Raw genomic sequence first — 12,848 nt, 5'->3', positions numbered from 1 at the left:
AGGACACAGCAGACAAATCTATGATTTGTAAAACTAAGCTTTTTACAATACTAACGCTTCATTAGAAATATTTTCATGCTTTTTAAAATCCCAGTGGAACCAGTTTTGTTGGGCTGTAGCCATTTCACTACCTGGTCTGCAGCCCAAACAGAGTAATATGCACAAGAATAGGAAAAAAGAGAAACCCACTAACAACCCAGGGAAAAACAGCCACTGCATTTTCATTTTCTTCATCCAAGCTCAGAAAAATGCAAACAGTGAACAAACGGAAAAAAACAGTAAAAAGTTCGTTTGATCTTTAAATGTCTTTCCATTTTAATCTGTGGGGTCGGTGGCAACGCAGAGAAGGATTTTTAATAGTTTTAACTGGACATTTCCCCCTGTTGCCATGTCTGCCCATTTTCCACAAGGCCAGTGGCTGGAGGGCATGGAGCCAGATGGACATGGATAAACTGCATATGAACCCAGTGATGTGCCCGAATGGCACGGGGGGGGGGGGAGGCGGGGGGAATGGAGGGGGGCAGGTGCCATTTTGTAACCTGGATATTTTGCACAGGCAAAGCCCAATAGGAGTCACAATCCAGCCTCAGCCACATCTGGCTCTACAACCCCCGCACCTGCGGGGCATCAGCGCCCCACGTTCCCCAGCAAGCGAGGGATCCCACCCGAGGGAGACGTGGCACCTGCCCGGCATACCCACCCCGCAGCCCTGCCCGGCCCTGAGGTGCCTCGGCCCCAGCCCCAGCTGCCAGAGGAGAAACCGGCTCTTCCAGCCAGGCCCAGCACCGGCAAGCCGCGGTTCCCCCGTGCCGGGCCTCCCCGGAGGCGCTCACCTTGCCCGGGGATGCGGAGGGCGCGGCCGCCCCGTGCTGGACGCAGAGGGCTCTGCGCGCCCCGCTCCCCGCGCGGCCCCTCCTCGCCGGGGCGCCCCCCACAGCCCGCGCCGGGGCCTGCTGAGCTGCCGCCGCCCCAGGTGTTCCAGCCCCGCCAGCGTCACAATGCCGAACGCAGGCTCCTCCGCCGGGGAGCCCGGCCCCGAGCAGGGCGGAGCCTCCGTCACCTACATCCTCCTCCCCGCCCCGCGGCTCCGGCCCCCGGGCGCGAACCCGGGGCGCGCGGGCCCGATTGTCCCCGGTCCCGTGCCTGGCAGCTTCCTTGGATTGTCCGCGCCAGGCTGAGACTCGCCCCTCACCCCCGCCCCTTTGTCTACCCCGTGCTGGAGGCAACCCGTGAAATTCTCTCCTCCCTCCAGTCCCCCCCCGCGCCTCCTGCCGCACGCCACAGAAACGGAACCAGGAAGCCTCTGGGTGCTGGGGGGGCAGGGCGACCTTTAGTGGGTACAGCGCGGGGAGGCAGGAATGGGCAGCAGGGGCTGGATCCAGCTCCCATGAAAGCCAAGTGAGAGCCCGGCCATTGACTTCCAGCCGGAGCGTCGGAGCAGCCCCCAGGAGTCTTCGTGCCTCTGGCAGTATTGCCAATGTCAGATCAAATATCATGAGTCGGACGCCCCAAAATCATAAAACTGGCCTCAAAAATCATGAGATTTTTTACAAAGATTATATTGTGTTTTTTAGGTCAGTCTCTGGGGTTTTGAACTCCCTCTGCCCATCCCCAGGGTGTGTGCATGTGACAATTAGTGTTTCCCGTTCTCCCACAGGTACTGGATAAGGTCATTTTGGCCCCTGCTCCAGGAACTCTCACCTCCACATCTGCTCCACTCAGTAATTAATCCTGTCCTCCAGTCCCTCATCAGTTGTGGCCCCACTCAATCACCCTCAATTCACCCCCCCTCAGTTCAGCCTCCCTACTCCATTGACCCCCACCATCCTCAGTTCATCCTCTCAGCACTCACCCCATCTGCTCAGAACTCACCATCAGTACAGACCCTGCATCCCACCAGCCCCCCCCTCACTTCAGCCCCCACCCTCCTCACTTCAGCTCCCCTGCCGCACCAGGCCATAGTTCAGGCCTCCTAGCCTCATCTCTGTTCCTCTTAGGGTTCTTCACCCTCCTTGGGCTTGGGGGGGGGGGGGCTGCTGTGGGGTCCCCACTCCTGTTACCCAGGGTTTTCAGAACCCAAAACAGTGGTAACTTAACTGTTTCTCTCCAGGCAGTGCCAGGAATAAATTAATGGGGGCACAGCTTATCCATCTGACATATCATTGGCACAAGCTAGAGTCTTTTGTAGGTTTAGAGCATTTCAAAACATTTATATTTATCTAGAGTTAAGAAATGGTTTAAAGGGATCAGTGGCCAGATTTTTTTTGGCGGGGGGGGGGAAGACCTCCCTCCCTGACTGCTGGAGACCTTAGATGCCAGATCCATGCCCAAAGAAAACTTCCTCAGACTGCTCCAAAGCAAATTATTTCACCTACTCTTTTATAGCTAACTTCAAAGCACATAACCTATAGTGACTCCTAGAGGGTCACCACAGTAATCCCTAATGGGTCACTAATTCTCCTACTTCCAGCAAAACTACTCATTATCTCTTATCATCAAAACATTTCTAGTCATAACAATAATAAAACTTACAGATCAAAGGTGTCGGAGGCGCTCAAGACCAAGGTCGGCCATCCAAACACTCCTTCTGTTCTCACAATACAAAAAGAAAAGGAGTACTTGTGGCACCTTAGAGACTAACAAATTTATTTGAGCATAAGCATAAGCTTTCATGAGCTACAGCTTCGATGAAGTGAGCTGTAGCTCACGAAAGCTTATGCTCAAATAAATTTGTTAGTCTCTAAGGTGCCACAAGTACTCCTTTTCTTTTTGCGGATACAGACGAACATGGCTGCTACTCTGAAACCTCTCACAATACAGTCACTTCTTATTCCATCCTCCCATTCTGATAGCAAAACTGGAAACATGCCATTATTTGGCCTTGCCTCTCAGGGCCTAAAGATTTTCCTAGCTTTGTGATTTTGGTTTTCAGCTGGCAGTGGCTCAACATACAAAATTGCTGACTGCAGTACTGTCACATTCTGGGGTACACGCAAGACTGTCAAATTCTGGGGTAACACTCCAGTTCCCAGGCTGGCAGGGAAGCAGCTGCCTGTGGCTGACAGCCGGAGCTGAAAAAAATAATCCTGAGCTTTGAGAGGTCTATCACGAGATCATGAGTGAGGCTTAATTTTACTTAAAAATCACATCTCTCGCAATAAATTTGTGAGAGTTGGCTTGTCTGTGCTCATCTTGCCAAGGCCTGGGTATGGGAGGCTTTGTGGGCTAAAGCCCACAAACAAACAAACAGCAGCAACAACAAAACCCCAACCTAACACTTTTAGTTAGGAGTGCCATGGGGTGATAATGGGTAGATGGTCCCACAGCCATTTCCAAGATGCTAAAGCCCAAATCCTGCAATATGAGTCAAGCAGGTTCAGGGCCTAAAATGGTCCGACAAATAATGGAGGCGTTACTGTAAAAATTAAGGTTGAGTCTCCTAGATTCATGCCAAGTGACCACACTTGTGCAGAGACACAAATACATGTTTCTTCTTCACCTGCTTCTCTACTTATTTTTGGACTTAAAAATCAAATGCTACAGTATAAAGTATGTGGGTTACAGCATCTACTTTGGTAGATTTAGCATAATGTCTTTCTCAGTTAAGATATTTTCCCTTTAATACTGTTATATGGCACTTTTAAAATTAAATTTTAACCCCTTTTTTCTTAATGTTTCTTAGTCTAAAATCATATTTCATATATAGTATCTCCAGATGAGGATATTATTAATAAAGTACTATCGGTCCATTATAGCATCTCTCCGACCTCCTCTGGAATATTTTTAGTGTAGCAGAGATAAAAAATGTAGCCACAGGAAACAGTATCTGCCAAATGGTGTGTCATATATAATGTACCTAGTACTTTGCTCACCCAAGACTGTCTACCAAAGTCTGCCAGATGTATGGAAAACACTGAAGTATTTAGCTCCAGCAGCTCAGTTCCTAATTTCCTTCACAATTGGGCACTGAAAGTACTGTTCCTTTATAGTTTTACAAAGATCTGTTTGTCTAGCCATATTCTCATGGACTTGGGGTTTTTACTACCAAGTTTGGATGTTTCCAATCAATTGGTTTACGGATTTTCTTTAAAGCATCTAAATTCACCACATTTACTTTCTTCCGGAACTCAATACCTCAATGCAAACTGAAATGTCCTAGATGGTATAACAACTGCGGTACCTCAAAATTTCAATAAATACGAAGTGTGGTCGTAGTGTAACTGATTTCTTAATCAACGACATCAGAATCAGTGGCCTCCCTCCTCATTGCACTTCTGTCTTTGAGGTGCGGGGGGGGAGCAACAGGGCTTTCAAAGCCCTCCTTTCAACAAACCTGAAGTTTTCAGAAGGGGTGGACTCGTAACATTCTCTTCCCTCCCTCAAGATCTGTCCTGCAAGTGAGCTTGGTGCCATACCCTACCTTAGCTCACTGTCTGTTAAAGGATGGATAGAACACAGATCGCATATTGACACAATTAGGTCACATTCAAGTATTTTTTTTACTAAATATAAGAGAAAAATACACAAAGGGAGACACTTTCTCTGTCACCGTTTCAATATTTTCTCAAACTGTATATTGTATCCCAATGTATCATTTGTGTATTATTTAAACAGATCCTTATTTAGTCTCCCTACTAAAGGGATGTTACATTTATCTTTAATAACAAAACGGAAATTCAAGCAGGAAAAGGCAATCCCCTCAGGAATGTGGCACAGTTTAGCTTAAGCCCAATTATCTTTGAAGCCCCCTGGCAATGTTTGGCAGAGCAAGCAAGAAGAATGAACACTTTTCCTTTTATACATTATTTGACTCAGACCTTTGTGCATATTTAGATTTTTTTCTTTCTTTTTAAGCGGTTTGCTTTGTGAAATAACCATTTACGAGATTCATAGCATTCCGATATCATGGACATTAAACTGAAGTTCTCCCATCCTCCACTGCCTGCAATTGTGGTATCGTTCTTGAAGCTGATCTTTCCTTCTCCTCTTCCATTTAGCATGTTTGTAAATCTGTCCACCAGCACACTGAAAATGTCTCATGTTGTTGGAACTCCCACTGCACATCCCCATAAATGCTTTAATTTCCTCTCACCTTGACCTTTGTAACTCCCTTGTCCATGGCTTCCACAAGCTTCAGTTCTCCTGATTCCAGCAAGTACAGAACATTGCTTCCCAGATCACCCCAGTAACTATTTCAGTTCCTGTTTAACACTCCAATTCTTGGGTTTGGTGTGGATGGGTATGTCACTGTCAGAACTGTGAGTGCCAACTACAGGGCAAACTATCAAAAAGCAAGGCAGACACCCCAAACTGGTGGTATGTTCTATAATTAGATTTCACCAACCCAGTAACAAATGTGAACCCTTGGAGCACTATAACAGTCTTACCATGGAGTCACAGAAGTCCCCTTGGGCGCTCCAGTCTATCTTTCCACCCAGGCAAGCTAGACTGAGTGATACCTAGTTGCTATACACCTAAGATCACAAAAGATGCAGGTTGCTTCCAGTCCCAAGAGACTTACCCCAGGGTCAGTTTGTACCTAAGATCTCACACCAAAGACAACAGTTGAGGCCAATCCTATAATAAACTAAGGATTTATTAACTAGGAAAAAGAAATGAGAGAGTTACTTACAGGTTAAAGCAGGCAACATATTTACACAAATGAGTTACAGTCTATGGTTCCAAACGGTGATGGAGTTGTAGTAATGTATTAACACTGAATGTTTTTTAGAGCTAAACCAGGTTGACCATGGGGATCTTTGCTTTTGTTTCCTAGCTCCAGCCCTGTGAGAGTCTAAACAGCAAAGAGATGAAGAATTTTATTTCAGCGATCTTTATTTCCTCCTTCCAGGATTCAAGCTGATGGGACGAGCTTCCTCGTATGTAGCACCTTCATGGGTGAGAGAGGGCCATTAACCCAGTCTTTGTATCCTGATGTTTCAAATGGCCCACTTAGTTTTGATAGTCCTTGATGTGTGGGGTAACTGCTCCTCCTGCCTGAGTTCACAAATTCAGAGCAGCCATTTTTACAGTTATAAAGCAAAACTTACATATTACCTTATAACAAGGGATACAGACATTAAAAGTAAGATTAATGCATGCAGCAACTTACAAGTATTTTATAGAGACTAAACACTAAACACATCTTTACAAGTCTAACAGCTATCTTGAACAATACTTAACATATAATTGAGCTGGTCTGGGTTCCAGCCATGAGTTTGTCAGTGCCCAGCCGATGCCTACAGCCTTGGCAAGAGCTAGCACCTGGTCTACCAATGTCACAGTGTGTTTTTGTTTGATTTTTTTTTTTGGTTTGGTTGGCTTTTTGGGGTGACTCTGCTTAGACTTGCTCCAGCCAACCTTATGGATGCTGTCACTCTTTTCTGCCTTCCCTGCTGGACTCCTGTTTGTCCCTTCACAACATTCTTGTGCCTGGTCTACACTACAGAGTTAGGTTGATGTAAGATAGCTTACATTAGCCTACCTCTGTAAGCCTCTATACTAAAATGTAGCTCCCACCAATGTAACTTGCCCACTACTGATTTAATAACTCCACCTCAGCGAGAGATGTAGTGCTTAAGTTGATGTAGTTAGGTCGACAGAGTGTCAGTGTAGATGCTGTGTTGCTTATATTGACTGTTGCTGCCTTTCAGAAATCTTCCCACAATGCCCCACACCGGCAGTTAAATCAGTGCAAGCGCTCCTGGTGAGGACGTGCACCACTGACACAAGGAGCATAGTGTGGATGTGTAAGACCATTTCAATTACTCAGGTGGCTGTATGTTGATGTGATTTAGGTTGACTTAATTTTGTAGTGTAGACTTGTCTCTTGGTGTGAGAGCAACTTCAGCTGTTTGGAACAGCTTTGCTGTATCTAAATAGCTTATCAACTCTCCATCTATTTTCAAATCTCTCATCAAAAATTTCTTTTACCTGCAGCTTGTAAGGCTTAATTTCTATTTCCCTCTGCTGTTTTTCAGTAATTTGCACTCTAATTGGATTATTTAGCTGTGTAAAGTGCTTTATAGATACAGTTTATGCAACGGCCCTATCCAAGCAGTGGGACTCAGTGTGGAATAGATCTCTGTGTAACAGCATTATGGACACTAAAGGCCAACCCTACAGGGTTGGAAGAGACTCTAGAGATAGACAGGTTGCAGATTTGGAAATAGAGAGAGGAGGATGTGGTGCAGTCCACGTCTGGTCACCTGTTGAAGAAACCACATTATTTCAGGGACTATGTGCCTACTTGAGTCCATGGTAAAGACAGGTTTCAGAGTAGCAGCCGTGTTAGTCTGTATTTGCAAAAAGAAAAGGAGTACTTGTAGCACCTTAGAGACTAACAAATTTATTTGAGCATAAGCTTTCGTGAGCTACAGCTCACTTCATCGGATGCATTCAGTGGAAAATACAGTGGGGAGATCTATATACACAGAGAACATGAATGTATATAAATCTCCGCACTGTATTTTCCACTGAATGCAGCCGATGAAGTGAGCTGTAGCTCACGAAAGCTTATGCTCAAATAAATTTGTTAGTCTCTAAGGTGCCACAAGTACTCCTTTTCTTTTCATGGTAAAGACATGTCTCCAGCTCAGCTAAATGCTAGTAACCTATGGGTTTTTTGTGAGAGTGCAGGTTAGTTAACTATTTGTTGTTAAAAGTGTTTATAAAATGGGAAAGTAATAGGATAATGAGTGGAATTGGAGAAAGAGCATCAGGTTTCAGGTAGGGCTTAATTTGGTGTGACACCAAGGCCTCAGGCATTCAAGGCAGTGTCAGGCTGCAGTTGCTCAAACAGCAAAGCCTCGGTGGCCATTCACCATGCTTAATAAACATCTGTCTTACAACTCTTTCCGCCTGTTGCATCACCCATTATGAAATGGAGCTGGCTAGGAATTTTCAAATGAAACCCTGTTTCAGCCAAGAATGCCAATCTATTGAACCCAATATGTTTTGTGGAAGCATGTCTGTTTAGATGAACTTCTGATAAACCACAGGCAGGTTTCAGGCCAACCAGCCAGGCAGGCTGCTGGTGAATCTGAGCTTCCATGGCTCTGGAACAGCCCCACTATGTGGACTACCCTGGGGCCAAGACCCCAATGCCTTCAGTGTCTGTGGCTCCAGGGCATTCCCATCATGAATGCTGTCTCAGGATTGGGATCCCCAGGACTTCCAGACTCCCCAGCCTTCCCTGGTGAGCCAAATGCCCTAAGAGTTGGGAAACTGAGGGAGTCAGCTGGCATGGGAGTCTGGAAGTACTGCGGTCCCTAGCTCAGGGCAGTTTGCATGCTGGGGCTACCCCAGAGCCAGAGACCCTGGAAGTCTTAGGAGCTGCTAAATGAAATTGACAAGATTCTTGTCAGTTTCACAGTCCCTTGTTCAATAGCACTTCTGAAACTGACAAGAAACACATCAATTTCACTTATCTGCTCCCTCCCCCATTCCAGGGAGCATATTTAATTTTGGAAACAATGTGCTAGTATTTCTGAAATGAAACTTTTTGGTTCACGGAAAATTTCTAAATGTCAAACTGGAAATTCTGAATTTCAATAAGTTCTGTAGCTTATGAAACATGTGTGAGCACAAGGGTCCATCTGTGGGCTTCTGACTGCAGGCCTAGGGCATCTAGTTGCAAATAATTCAAAGAAATTATTAACAGTTTTCATTTTAATTTAACTTTCCAATGATAGTATCATATAATATATTATAATTATTCACTTGTGCAATTAGTATCAATGGTATGTGAAACGGTATGTGAATGGTAAGCCCACACTGCTTCCAGCAGGTCCCACTGGCCTGGAGCAGCGAACCGCGGCCAGCGGGAGCCGCGATCGGCCGAACCTGCGGATGCGGCCGGTAAACAAACTGGCCCGGCCCTGCAGGGGCTTTCCCTGCACAAGCAGCGGAACAAGTTTGGGAACCACTGGTCTAAGGTCATGCAAGCAGTCTGTGGTAGAGTCAGGAAGTGAACCAAGATTTCCTGAGTCCCATACTAGTGTCTTAACCATAAGACCATCTTTCCTTTATACGCACCTGCTTGAGTTGGCTATAGGTGCTAGCTCTTGTTTAATTATTAAAATAAGAGACAAACTTGACACTAAAAAGAAAAGGAGTACTTGTGGCACCTTAGAGACTAACAAATTTATTTGAGCATAAGCTTTCTTGAGCTACACTTGACACTGCGAGATGAGAATGGGGGTCATAAAATGATAACAGTTTACAGAAGTATTATAAAATGTAGTCAATAAACAACACTCCTAAACCTTTTTAGCGACAGGAAGTATCAACTAATTGTATCTTATTGGTTCGGTTTGTATTGTATTATTACACTGAAAATGTTAATAATAAATACAGCACCCTGGAAGTCAGTAGTAAAGAATTAAGAGTAAAGGCTGAAGCTTCTGGGTGTTTTCTTTGATATGTTCATGAGAATTATTCTGTTCAAAAACTGCAAACTTGAAACAAATGTATTAATTATTAAAAGAACTTCACCCATTAAGAATATGAATCATCTCATTTTTTTAAGATTCCTGGAGACATTTCATATGATAAGATGAAAAATGTATTTTTTACAATTTCTAGCAGCTGTTGTGTTGGTGAAGGGTAAGGAACAGCACATTCTCTAAAGTGTTGGAATAATTTTAACATGTCAGAAAGCAAACATTTTAAATCTTGACAAACACTAACTATTGCAAGCAATAACATAAGATTGATATTTTACTCATCTACCATAAAAGATTCTTGTATAATAAAAGACACTTCATGTCCATCAGTTGAAGGTATTTGTCGTAATAGATGGACATTTTTATTTATCAGGCAATGCCATGGCTTGACATCCCAGGTTTCCATTTCTGAACAGCCTAAAACTCCTGGTTCAGCAGCATTTAAAATAATTGTTGGTCCAAAATATGTTAGTATCTCCATTTTATAAAGTAGTGTAGCACCTACTTGCATATAGAGTGAAAGCAGGCCAGCACAAAACATGGCAAAATATCACCATGTGTGACAAAAGGATTCTTACTGATAATATTAGGGATCTTTATTGAACATGGTAGCTGAGGTCCCATTCAGTCAGGTCCCATTGAGTAATCTGGAGGAGCTGAATATTTTGACTCAGATTCTCCAGTGCTGTGCAGCTGTATTGTACTATATTGCTGGGGCAAACTGACCCTAAAACTGTCTTATCTGGCCCAAGGAGGATCACACTGAAGTAAATCTGATCTCCAGTGGCACAGAGATGCCATAGGGGCTTTTATTCTACTCCTCATTCTTGTTGCTGATGTAGCCGGGAAAAGTGGGAATGGCTTGAGGAAAGGGAGTGTGGCTGAAATGCAGTTATGGTGTACCAGTTCTTAGCTATGGTTTCAGCTCTTTGTGGCCATTTGTTTGGGCTTCTCTAACTTGGCACAGTAGGACCAGAGTTGAACAGAGGCAGCAACAGAATAAAAGGAGCAACCTTCCCTGACCTGCACTGTGGGAGGATCAACCATACCTCAGGAGCTAACTCTCTGTCTGTATTTATAAATACTTGTATCCACTGAATAATATTGTGTGTTAGACTTACATTAAATAGATCAAGGGATAAATCTAGCTCACCTAACTCATGGAGGCAGTAATTTCAACCAAAGTAAAGTAATAACTTACCAGGTAGATTCGCTCTTTACTCATGACCGGTCCATTGCCAGTTTAATGTCCAAGTCTTAATGTAAAGGTATTTCATCTATGTACCATCTCCATAATTTGCACCAGTTGTGTGATTCCTGAGGTGATTCTTCACCTTAGATTGGTCTTAACCATTTTTGGTTTATTTCTTCAAATGACACCAAGCAAATATTTTTCAGTTGTATTTTCTAGCTGTAAGCTATTGCTCTGTTGTTAGCAGAACAAGAGGTGGTCATTTTATTTTCCAGAAATGTCCATCTATTTTGTTCAATGAAGAACTTCTAAAGTAAAAAGACCATGACAAAATGGGTAAGACATACTTGAAAATAAATGACAACTACTTTTAAAATCTCTTGAACCTGCTGTTGGTGGCAGCTGCCTTTTGTATGTCATGCCTCCCCAGTCCTCTGCAACATAGGGAGCATGTTAAGATCAGAATTTGGGCATGAACAATTCTGCCGCATTTCAGCAATCTCTGGAGGATACAACAGGAGCATGATGAAACTGGCAGACTTGAGAACAGATCTGAGATTGCTTTAAATTACACCAGGTCCAATGGATCAGTTCAGGTACCAAGCATAGCATGACTGGAGCTGAGGATATGACCCAATGACTGCATGCTTAGGATCATTGTTTTCCATAGGACCTTCCATAGGACAGTGACCTGAGGGTGTTAAAAAAATAGTGTATATGTGCTATTAATTCTCCACTTGTAGAGAATTCTCTTTCCTTCTTTCTCTTCTTACTAGTCATGAGAAAGAATTAGGGAGGTATTGAGTTGCAACACTGGAACTGATATTCTGTTGAGCTGCCATACCCTTATATGCTGGAGTAACAGCACTTGTTGATTTAGGTGAGAGGGAGTTTTTTTTCCAAAGTAAGCTTAGAAATATTAATTGTGTTGAAAATTTTATTTTCAAATCCATTTCACAGTTTGTTCCTGGAAAGCTTTGCTTCTTACCCTGGGAACATTATTGAGCTGTACTGAGAAAAATGGTTGGAGTTTTCTTTTAAGCAGAGAAAGTACTTGTTCTTCAGAATAATTTTCCATCTCCCTTTCAACAGTGTTTTTTTTCCCTGTGTGGTAACTTATCGCTGTGGACAATTACGATGTTTATAGCCTTTGAGGAGAAAGCAAAGCAGGCCTGCTTAAGCAGTCTGACTTGCTGGGGTGCTCATAGTGTGGGCAGGGGACTCTGAAGTCTGGAAGAACCTTGGCCAGGAAGAAGAGAGATGCAGGTCTTTGCCCAAGAGAGGTGATGGCTGGGGAGCTAGGAGCCTAAAGCAGATGCCCTTGCTGGACCATGGAGGGGAAATACAGGTGCAGATGCCCTGAACTATGACATAGGCATTAAAACTTTTTACCTTCAGATTCAGCCTCTTAATTCACTGTCTGAAAATAACTAACTTTCTCAACCCTCACACACACTTTTGTAAAGCTGATTCTAAATATTCACATCAGTTTCTGGAAGTATGCTAGTTTGCCTTTTTGTTGGTTTATTTTTTGTTGTTTTGTTTTCCAATATGTAGGATCCACCTATCCTTTTACAGATGTAGCCTGCTAACTTTTGTTGGTTTCTCATGATCTTCTCAGTGATATGTATCATTTTAGTTTATCACAATAGGCTACTGCAGTGAAAGGTCTGTCAACATTTCCACTATCACTTCCTGTTTGGAGACATTTCTAATTCCTTCATTAAATCCCCATCAAAATAAAAATAAGCTTGCAGTATATATAGATATAGCTAGAGCTATTTTGTAGAGTTTGATTTAAATTGTTTTGAATTTGCAGATGTGAACTATATCATACTCCCACAAGTCTAATTTATTTCTTGCACAGCTGTAGAAATAATCCAACTGAATGGCAGAAAATAAAATATTTGGGGACAGATTATGCCTTTCAGGACAGCCTTGAGCAAAGGATGATGTGTAATCTGCACCACCCCAAAAACAGACCTGGAAGGCACTGTGCTTTTAAGACACCCTTCTGAGGCATAAATTACCTTCCTGATTCCTTCTAGCCTAAACCAGCAGCAAATTATGACTCTCGCTGCACTGGGGGAATGTGTCCAAGGCTCCCCCATTCCATTCTCCATCTTGTCAACTCCCTGCCCACTTGCTCTGAGCAGGGAATAAGTGACAGCACACATACTCCTACATGCCTGGACCCAAGTGGTCCAAGG

The 12,848-nt window shown here is 43.7% G+C and overlaps 1 protein-coding gene across 4 annotated transcripts in view; it reads right to left on the bottom strand.

Annotated features, from left to right (window-relative positions):
- ICA1 (islet cell autoantigen 1) overlaps positions 1–1,158 on the bottom strand; it is an 85,288-nt gene extending 84,130 nt beyond the window's left edge. For 2 of the 4 annotated variants that reach the window (XM_043541151.1, XM_043541152.1), the window contains exons 1-2: positions 914–1,158; positions 834–855 (exon numbers count right to left, since the gene is read on the bottom strand). The gene's annotated coding sequence lies outside the window, so the exon portion shown is untranslated. Of the gene's footprint in view, positions 1–833 lie in introns of all 4 variants that reach the window. The other 2 variants (XM_037890613.2, XM_037890614.2) reach the window with 1 other exon arrangement.
- Between the last annotated feature and the right edge of the window lie 11,690 nt (positions 1,159–12,848).

The sequence above is a fragment of the Chelonia mydas genome, chromosome 2 (genome assembly GCF_015237465.2).
Source record: "Chelonia mydas isolate rCheMyd1 chromosome 2, rCheMyd1.pri.v2, whole genome shotgun sequence".
NCBI classification, from domain to species: Eukaryota; Metazoa; Chordata; order Testudines; family Cheloniidae; genus Chelonia; species Chelonia mydas.
This window is presented reverse-complemented; position numbering and strand designations above follow the sequence as displayed.